Source organism: Littorina saxatilis, unplaced genomic scaffold (genome assembly GCF_037325665.1).
Source record: "Littorina saxatilis isolate snail1 unplaced genomic scaffold, US_GU_Lsax_2.0 scaffold_447, whole genome shotgun sequence".
Taxonomy (NCBI): domain Eukaryota; kingdom Metazoa; phylum Mollusca; class Gastropoda; order Littorinimorpha; family Littorinidae; genus Littorina; species Littorina saxatilis.
Genome location: NW_027128813.1, coordinates 70,663 through 81,571, shown reverse-complemented (window position 1 = coordinate 81,571; position 10,909 = coordinate 70,663).

Genomic DNA, 10,909 nt, shown 5'->3' with positions numbered 1-10,909 from the left:
AGTTGTTGGCAAGTGTTCGTGTCCGAAGTAGCCTTCAGTGTGTGTATATGTATTCATGTGACAGAGAACGTGACCTCATTGTTCAATCCTCTCTCTCTCTCTTCTTTCTCATTCGAACGCACACACGCAAGAACGTAGCCTACGCACGCATGCACGCGCACGCACACACACACACACACACACACACACACACACACCCCGCTGACGCACACGGCAAACCACGCACACACACTGTGACTGTCGGCAAGCATCTCTTTTTGTTTTCTTTACCTTTGTTTATTGTGTTTTCGATATTTGTGTTTATTTTTTGCTTGACTTATCTGTTTTATTTTAATGTTTGCTATCCACATCGTGTGATAAAATTAATGTTTCTTCTCAGTCTCCGAGTCAGTTTAGTTTCTGCACGCCGCTTTGGTACTCCTTGTTTTTCTAACTGGTGTATTGTGCGCGACTGATTTGCGGATTTATTTTTATTCCTTTCATATGCAGTTGAAGTGTTGTGGGTGTTATTGTCTGTATATGCTATGTTGCGTCTGTGTATGCCTACAAGAATTTTGGGTGTAATGTGCCTGTGGTCTGCTCGCAGTCGAGCACAGAAAACATGGCGGCGCCCTGTAGGCAAATTCCTCAAAAGTCTTCCCAACCGCAGATACCAGCGTCGTCCGCGACGCTGGAATCAATTTGGATGAAAAATGAGGGCGTGATCCAGTGCCGCCTCAACTATGACTAAAGCCGGATATGACGTCATTTTTTATGCCTGCTTTTTTCAGTCGCAGCTCAAATCGTTGCAAGAAAAGAGTCATGTGACATCGTTCTATGCGTTTTGGTTATTGCGACTTGTGTTAAAAAAAACCTTGCCAGCATGTCTTTATGTAGGTTAAAGAGTGTGACTAGAAGTGTAAGGGTATGCGCGGGTACACGTCGACAAACGGGCATGTAAGACAATGGGTATTATATCCAGGTGATTATTCAATCGCGCACTCAACGATTCTACGGACAAACGTGACATCGTCGCTTTTTTAAGTTGATTCAAGTGACTTGTGTTTAATCAAATGCAGCGCAGTGGAGATTATGCAATGTTTTCACATTGAACATTTACTGCTGTCGGATCAATGGGAACAACTGTGAGAAAAACACGATCTTATCCTATTAAAATACGCTTGGTGGAAACCCTTGCACAAATTGAGATTTGGTAATGGTATGGATTGACAGGAAAGACTTTGGTTTGCTTAAAAGTAAAAGACGTTGTAGAAAAGCGCATTCATTTACTCAGGAACTTGAAGAAACACCTCGAAAAAGGCAGAATTGTGTTCTATTTGGACGAGATATGAGTAGATAGCATGTGTGTTCGTACCCTGGAAGATGTCTATTATTCTCAGGATGACATCCAGATTAGTACCATTGCTCTCGTTATCATTAACATTTCCGACGTAGGTGTGACAGTGACAGTGACGACAGCAGTTTCTGAAACCCACGTCTCATCTGATGACTGTTATTTACATCAGAAGAAAGACAGTTGAGCTGTTGATTAAGCTGCTCTGGTTTATTTACTCCATGAATAATAGAAGTCCGCATGCCGTCACCAGTGTGGTCGAACATGATTTACACGTGCTTTTACCTGGTGACCAAGTAACTCACGAGGCCTTGCAAAGGGGCACGTTTACACTGTGTTTAAGTAGTTTCAATGAACACCTAATTAATTTGCCTTTCAAAAAACATATTTTGGTTAAAAAAAATCATTATGGTCTCGGTGCAGGGCACCATTGTACAGGGAAAAATTACACTGATTGAAAAATGCCTAAAATAAATGGCCAAAACGAGGTACCAAGGTACCCCAAATGATCTATACTATGCTATGATGTGAACAGTCAGTGATGGTTATGTTTCATTTTGTAATTCAAAATACGTTGGTTGTTTTTATGTCCCCTTTCACGGGAGCTTATTTGGCCTGCAGAAGTTTCTTGGACCTTCGGACATTGTAAATAATTTTAATCAGGTGAAGAGGGAAATATTTGGAATCAACAGACTGCCAAGTATTATTAACAAAAGATGTTCAATAATGAAGTCCATGACAATCGAATCTTTCCTTTTTCGTGTGTCTTCTGTGGCAAATTTGTTTTTCACACCTCTGTTCTTAAAAGTTATTTTTAGCTGGAGCTGACGTTCCTCATCTCTAAGTTCCAGTTCTATGAAGAAATGGATTCTCCTCTCTATCAGTTCTTTGGTCATCATGTCGAGTGACGAATCAAAGGTGTAGGGGTAAGGAGTAACGAACGGCTTCGCCTGATGACTTTCTTTCAGTGAATCAATGTTGCCCATCAGCTCTTCGACTTTAGGCCTGAAGTATATCTAAATTACTCGCCACAATGGGATGACTCGACATCCTTGGGCTTGTGGCAAGAATCCCACAACAGGTCCTCGTAGAGTTCAAACCACTTTTCCATCTTCATCCGCTTTACGTTACTGGTGTTATTTTGAATGTAGTACGCCTCTGGTCCCTCAGTGCCGATGAAAGCCATCCCTTTGTACTCCTCAACAATTATCTCGGGTACGACCAAGTCTGGATCATTCTCAACCTGATGGAATTTGACTTGGACAGGCGGCTGGAATGACGGAGAATGGGACCCAGGGATACTCTGTTCTGCAAAAAGACCGCAGTGCCAGTACATCATATCCTTTGCTTTTTGTCTGATGTCCTCGCGAAGACAATCTTGTTCCTGAGGGTTAAGTTTAACCCCCTGGCAATTAAATACCCCAGTTTTCTTTTCGATTTGCTCTAATGGGCATTCCTGGCCGAACATATATAGGGCTGCGTCCTCATTCGTATATGTCCAAAGTTTCAGACTATTCTTCTTGAAGGTGAGTAAGTTCTCTCGCTCAGCAACTGGCACTTCTGTCCATTTTGGTAATTTCATTTTCTCTTCTTCAACACCGAGAAGAATAGAACCCCCAGCCTCTTGCTTGGAAAAAGCTGCAAAGTATTTCGGAAGAAACGTGCCAGGATTGTTGTCTTCGTTAAAGAAAGGTCCTGTCAGTGTTTTAACTTTCTCTGCGGCAGTTCTGCCAACAGGCGGCTTTGGTATTTTCTTCGCCTGAGCATTTCTACTTTCTTGGTACACAACTTCTTTCACCTTCGCAGGGTTGCCCTTTGCGTTGGTAACCTTGACCTTAACCTCCTCGCCTTCTCTGAACTTGTACTCGTAGGTAAGTTTAGTGTGCGCGGGTTGTTTTGAGTCCTCCTCGCGTTCTTTGGGCATCAGAAGATGTCTCATCTGACCGTGCGTTGCATCCTCCACACCCTTGTCGTAGGAAATCTTTGTCTGAAAGGAAACTGTACTCAGCGGCCGTTCTTTTTGCTTCACCCGAAAAATGACGTGATTGTCGTCTTTAAGATGTCTTTCGAAGTTTTCAGGAAACGTGGTGTTGTCTGAAATAAGACTGGCCATCGCGAGGTTCACGCTTTCTTCAAAAGATCCAAGCATGTGGAGGTTTTCAACATGAAGACACAAGATTCCCCCGCCTGTATTCATTAGAGCATTGAGATTTTTGAGGAACTTTTTCTCTTTTTTTCGTTTCAGTTTTTTCGTTATCTTCTTGGAAAATTGTGAACCCAACTCTTCCATCAGGTCTTCCTCTGAGATAACTAGGGTCTGGCCTGGTAACTGCTTGGTCGTCATCCCTTGACAGGTGGAACATCCTGAAAACAGGATGAAGAATAACCAATCAATAAATCAACTACACTCAGATAGCTGTACCCGATGATAACTCTTGGAATACACATTCTGTTTGATTATAGCGAACCATCGATGCCCGTGCATCGAAGTAAATGGGTTTTAATACATAACTTTAATAACTTAAATATCTTCCTAAAACTGTCTCAGGTGTTTACATTAAGGCGGGTACAAGCATAGTAAAATTTATTTATGACATTCCACTTCGCTAGGTCATTTACAGGGTGATCCCAAAACAATTCCACCAATTAAAATGCAAATACATATCATGTAACTCCTTAAAGCAATGTAATCCATATTTGGTGTAAATCAGCCTGGGATATGGGAGGATAATTCCACAAAGTTAAAAGTATGTAGGTCAGGTGGTTTTATGTTTATGCTTCTTAAAGAATATTTTTCAAATTTGGAGAATGCCTCAAAAGTATGAGGTTTGACACTGAGCATTGGCCACACTCATCCAACTTGCACCCTCTAGACTCCCTGTAATTGCTATTTCAGCTTATCTATGATCTGAGGATGTTTTTTTGTGCAAAATCATTCAGAAAAACGAACAAATGAAAATCTAGAGGGCTAACATCGTGTTAGTGTGGCTACCACCCAGGATGAAGATAATTGTTGTTCGGCGCCCTTACGGTTAAACCATTGTAGGGGCATGTTCCCGGGTGTTACACCGACTTCAGATGATTTAGAAAAAGAACATAATGATAAATAAATAAAAGGGGCCGCCTCGAAGGAGGTTTGGCTGTTGTGCTCGAGCTCCTATAGCCACCAAGGCACCAGAGCTGGAGGTTGATGTCAATTTAAGTAGTAATGCTTATTGAAATTAAATAAGAATTAAAGAATAACGATAGTGCTTTCCCAAAAAAAGTCAGAGTGTAGCTTAAAGGCATATGTACGCGCTCCCGTGTTTACAAAGTGTAGTTTGCCCATAATCGATGTCAAACGCACCATAAGACCATGTAATGACGATATGTCGCCAAGCGCGGACCATATACATGCATTACAGCTTGTTTTAGAGTCTCAAAAACTTTGGATGTAAACAAAGACGCGGAGTTATTTCCCTTGCGTCAACGCTACCTCTGTTGGCAAATCTATAAATAGGACGATCCAGATCAAAATGAAAATTAACATATCTCAACATTGAAGGGGTCCTAGACCACAATTTTTTGCAGGGAACTTAATTTAGCATGTCTCCAGCTGTTGGTAAAGCAATTAGCGTGTATAGTCATCGAGTACATATGGCTTTAAACAGGTTGACCACACAAACATTTCCACCGATAAACATGCTAATAACTCGTAAACTACTACAGCAATTTACTTCACATTCGGTGTACACTGGCTTGAGATACACGGTCACACGGTCAGACGTACAACGATTGCCAAAACATTAACCTACGATTTTCAAACGTGAGTCAATAACTAATCTGATTGATTGTTAATCCGGTAAGGCTATACGGGACTCACTATTCAATAACGTAAAAGTGGGGATTTTGTACCCCAAAAAAGGGAGGAATATGTGTTTTTCAAAAAAGGTGTATCTTTACTGACAAATAACATATATATTTGTTACTTCATTACATAAGACAAATATCTGATCTTAAAAAAAACATTTGTGCTGGTATAGTTTGCCCCAGGAAGGTCGGAAGAGAGTTCCAGAAGCTGCTTCCTGAATAAACAAAACTAGACTTAAACAGGTCAATACGAGGAAGAGGAGTGTTCAATCTCATAAATTGGCTTGAATTTCTCAATGTAAAATTGGCACGTATGTTTTTGTTTTGTTTTTTGTTGTTGTTTTTTTTACCTCAGTTGCATGCAGGTTGCTACTACCCTTCTTATTTGCCTTTTTTTCCTTGCTATTTAAAAAAAAAATTACAGGCGGGGAGCATCCTTCTTCATAGGTCTTTTTTCTTTATCAATCAAATTCTTACCTTTTTTAAATCAACAGCCTAATTAACGGGTAAAAAAACCAAACATTAAATTTACTTCTTTTGCCTAAACCTTTTCACCTCTATCATGGACAAATACTAATAATGGACAATTTTATTAAAATATTATTTTACAGTTTACCGTTATTCTCGATCTATATGACCTATATGTGTCGCAAATCTAACTCTGAATTAAACATGCACACAATTTCTATTGGTTTCCCGTATCTGAATTTTCCCAAACGCATTTTTGCCACAATAATAAATTAATATAATTTACTAAATTGTCTGACATACCAGGTGTTTTCATGTATCCTAACAGTGCTGTTTGAACATCAATTTTTATATTAACATTATACTGCTGAAATACCTTATTGGCAATTCTTTCCCAAATTGGATGTATAGCAGAACATTCAAAAAATAAATGTTCCACAAAATCAATCTTATCTGGACAGAATGAGCATTTGTTATTCATTCTAATTCCCCTTTTACACAACAAAATATTAGTCGGATATATGCTATGCAGTATCTTCCAGTGCAATTCTCTCAGTCTTGATTCTTAATCTTGAGATACATTCCTTACGATGAGCCAATGCCATTTAGTTATTTTTATATTAAACTTATGCATCCAGAAATTCAGACAACAAGGGTTGTGTTCGGTTTTACTTATTAAATGTAATCTATAAGAACGTGCTGTAAATAACTCTTTATGGTCGAAAAGCAGAACATTGTTTTCATTGGATTGCATGAGCATATACGCCGGATATCTTTTCATAAACGAGGTAACAGCACTCTTTACCACATTATACTCTAACATCAGCGAAGGATAAGTACCCACTTTTACTTTAATCTGTTCTTGGGATAACAGCCTGTTATTACACCCCCGGTATAGGGGTGTGTATAGGATTCGCTCGATGTGTTTGTTTGTTTGTTTGGGTGTGTGTTTGTGTTCGCATATAGATCTCAAGAATGAACGGACCGATCGTCACCAAACTTGGTGAACAGGTTCTATACATTCTTGAGACGGTCCTTACAAAAATTGGGACCAGTCAAACACACGGTTAGGGAGTTATTGGTGGATTAAGATTCTACAAGGACTTATAGAGGCACATATTAATGGTCAAAGGGAAATAACCTTCTCAGTTGGTGGCAGTGAGAATGGTTATTTCCCTTTGACCAACGGGGGTGTTTTTCCTACCTCGGAGGAATTTCTTGTTAACACATATATCAGCAATTAATGCGATCCCACATTTAATCCATTTCTTAAAAAATAACACATTATTTCGGTACATAATGTTTTTATTATCCCAGACTGTTACTAACAGTGGGTTCTCTATTTCTGTGTGGGTGTTATTCTCTGTCCAAACTTTTAGGGCCTCCTCCCAAAAAGGGGCTAAATTAACATGTTCTTTTTTAAATTGCTTCCATATTACTTTGGCTTGAAAACAAGTCAGGTCTCTACCCAGTTGAGAAAACTTCGCTAATGGGATGAATGACCATTTTTTCGTAACAGTAGCGGTATGCAGCTTTCTTATCCATTCCAGCAGAAACGATTGCTGCATAATTTTAATGTCAGGCATACACAACCCTCCTTTTTCAAAATCAGATTTTAACACACACCTTTTGACTTTTTCAAATGTTTTTTTGTTGGTAGTTTTTCTTTTCCACAAAAAGTGGTACAACTCTGTTTAATACCTTCTCTGGTAAATTAATTACTCTCATTACGTAAACTAATTGTGGAACGAGAAAACTATTTATTTATACAAATTTTGCCTAAATATCCAAGATTCCTTCTATGCCACGTGCTTATGACGCGGCTCATGTTTTCAATACGGCTTTCCCAGTTTTCTGAGAGGTTTGATGCGGGTACACTATTACAGAAAAATATACCCAATAGCTTTATTTTATTTTTCCAATTCAAGTCAAAGCATAACTCACCCCTCGCTATGCTCGATCCCAACCACATTGCTTCTGTCTTTCTTGTATTTATCTCAAGACCGGAGATACTTGCAAACTGTTCTAAAATATCCAAAGCAAGTTTAATATCGTCTCTGTCTCCTAAAAACAGTGTCACGTCATCCGCATATAGCGCTGCTTTCAACAAGACATTAATATCTTCACTTTTGTTGATTGGTATACCATGAACTCCGTTTTTCCCTCTCATTTTATTGGCTAATAATTCAATACCGAGTATGAAGGCATAAGGAGAAAAATAGCATCCCTGTCTACTCCCGCCTTCTATCCTAATTTCTTCGCTAAGCCACCCACCGTATCCAATGCAGCTCCAGCGTTCTTTCATAAGTATCTCTTCCCATCTGACAAATTCGTTGCCAAACCCAAACTTGGGAAAAACATACGTCATGTACTCTTGCAATATCGAATCAAAAGCTTTCTTAAAATTAACAGCAAGCATGGCTCAAGGTATATAATTTTGTTGAGCACTGTATACCACATCATCAACCATTCTCAGTAGGGACGCTATGTCCCGCCCCTTTAAAAAAAAGCAACCTGGTCAGGCTGTATAATGCTGTCAACTACACTTTGCATTCTTAACGCTAAACATTTAGCTAATACTTTATAGTCAGCATTTGTTAACGTGATTGGCCTCCAGTTATTCAAATTTTCTCTTGGGAGTTCTTTTCCTTTGTGTATTAAGGTTATTACTCCTGCGGATTGAGAATATGATAGGTTCCTTTTCTGAAATGCTTAATTATACGAATTCACAATAACATATTTCAATTTATCCCGAGCCGTTATTTAATGTCATCAGGGCTCCAGCCGCTTCTTCTACTGTAATTAGTCATTCACAACTATCTCTCTCTACATCATTTAATTGAGGTACTTCATCTCCCTAGGCCCTCAATAAACGTATCAACTCTTCCAATAAGACCTTCTTTCGGAACATTTTTCTTATAATATTTAAAAAAAATGCTCTCCCTGAGCTTTCAAAATGCGTTTTTGGTCTGTTAGTACATTTCCGTTTTCTGTGGTCAAAACACTCATAACCTTCGAATTCCCTCTACTCTTTTCTAAATTAAGAAAAAAACTTCGTATTTTTTCCTCTTCTACAATCCATTTTATTCGTGATCTAATCATGGCCTTTTTACATTTAGTCAAGTTTTGACTAAAATGTTTTAACATAGAGGGGGAATCGAGACGAGGGTCGTGGTGTATGTGTGTGTGTCTGTCTGTGCGTGTGTGTGTGTAGAGCGATTCAGACCAAACTACTCGACCGATCTTTATGAAATTTGACATGAGAGTTCATGGGAATGATATCCCCGGATGTTTTTTTCTTTTTTTTGATAAATACTTTTGATGACGTCATATCCGGCTTTTTGTAAAAGTTGAGGCGGCACTGTCACACCCTCATTTTTTAATTAAATTGATTGAAATTTTTGTAAAGCAATCTTCGACGAAGGCCGGACTTCGGTATTGCATTTCAGCTTGGTGGCTTAAAAATTAATTAATGACTTTGGTCATTAAAAATCTGAAAATTGTAATAATTTTTGTTTGTTTATGTAAAACGATCCAAATTTACGTTCATCTTATTCTACATCATTTCCTAATTCCAAAAACATATAGATATGTTATATTTGGATTAAAGACAAGCTCTAAAAATTAAAAATATAAAAATTATGATCAAATTAAATTTCCGAAATCGATTTAAAAACAATTTCATCTTATTCCTTGTCGGTTCCTGATTCCAAAAACATATAGATATGATATGTTTGGATTAAAAACACGCTCAGAAAGTTAAAACGAAGAGAGGTACAGAAAAGCGTGCTATGCAGCACAGCGAAACCACTACCGTGCTGAACAGGCTCGTCAGTTTCACTCCGTTTTGCACAAGCGGCGGACTACGGTCATTGTGAAAAAATGCAGTGCGTTCAGTTTCATTCTGTGAGTTCCACAGCTTGACTAAATCTGCCCTCCTCTGACAGCATGGTTAATTTAAACAATGATGGGATTCTAGTGTATTTTCGTGGAATATAATATTCTCAGCATATTTAGGGCATACTAAAACAAAGTGGACTTCATCTTCAACACTGCCACAACAAAATGGACAAGATAAATCAGCGATTTAAATTAAAGCGAAATCGATGCACTTTCAGAGGAGATACTCCCAATCTAAGTCTAATCATAAGATTTCTAGCTTTAATATGTTTCAAATCACTTAAATAGTTGGATAATGTTAGGGTTGATTTGAAGGTTTTGTACAGAGAGAAACGTTCACATCCTTGTACATTTTCAAGCCAGGTTTGCTTTTGGATGAAATAAGTGTTTCTTTAAATGCTGATAGGAACGCCCTCTGTGCGTGCGTGTGTGTGTGTATGTGTGAAAGAGAGAGAAAGAGAGAGAGAAAGAGAGAGAGAGAGAGAGAGAGAGAGAGAGGGGGGGGGGAATGAGAGAGAGAGAGGGAGAAAGAAAGAGAGAGAGAAATAAGAGGGAGAGCGCTTGCTTGCTTGTGTGTGTGTGTATGTGTGTGTGTGTGTCCGTATGTGTGCGCATTATGTGTGTGTGTGTTAGTGTGTGTGTTTGGGTGTTTGTGTGTGTGTGTGTGTGTGTATGTGTGTGTATGTGTGTGAGAGAGAGAGAGACACAGAGAGACATAGGGAGGGAGAGAGAGAGAGAGAGAGAGAGAGAGAGAGAGAGTAGGAAAGAGAAAGGAGAGACAGAGGACAGAGATAGAGAGAGAGAGAGAGAGAGAGAGAAAGAGAGGGAGAGAGAGAGAGAGAGAAAGAGAGAGAGAGAGAGAGAGAGAGAGAGAGAGATTAAAGAGAGGGAGAGCGTGCGCTTGCTTGTGTGTGTGTGCTTTAAAATGATGTTTAAAGGGTCGTAAGAGAGCACATAAAAACACATTTAAACAGAGAACGTACAAAAACACTGTGGTCAACACACGCATACACGAACGCACGCACGCACGCACACACACACACACACACACACACACACACACACACACACACACACACACACACACACCGTCAATCCCTGTGAGAAGGAAGTCGCGCACTTTTCACGTGCAAAACGAAGTGAAAGCGACAAGCCAGAATACACACAAACACACACACACGCACACACACGCACGCGTGCGCGCTGAAACATCTATCGGGATACACAAGCAAACAGTCTGTTCGAAGGAAGAGTACTCAGTTAACACTCTGCAAATCTGCTAAATGATTAGGAATCAAAAGAAAACAAGTCGCGTAAGGCGAAAGTACTACATTTAGTCAAGCTGTCGAACTCACAGAA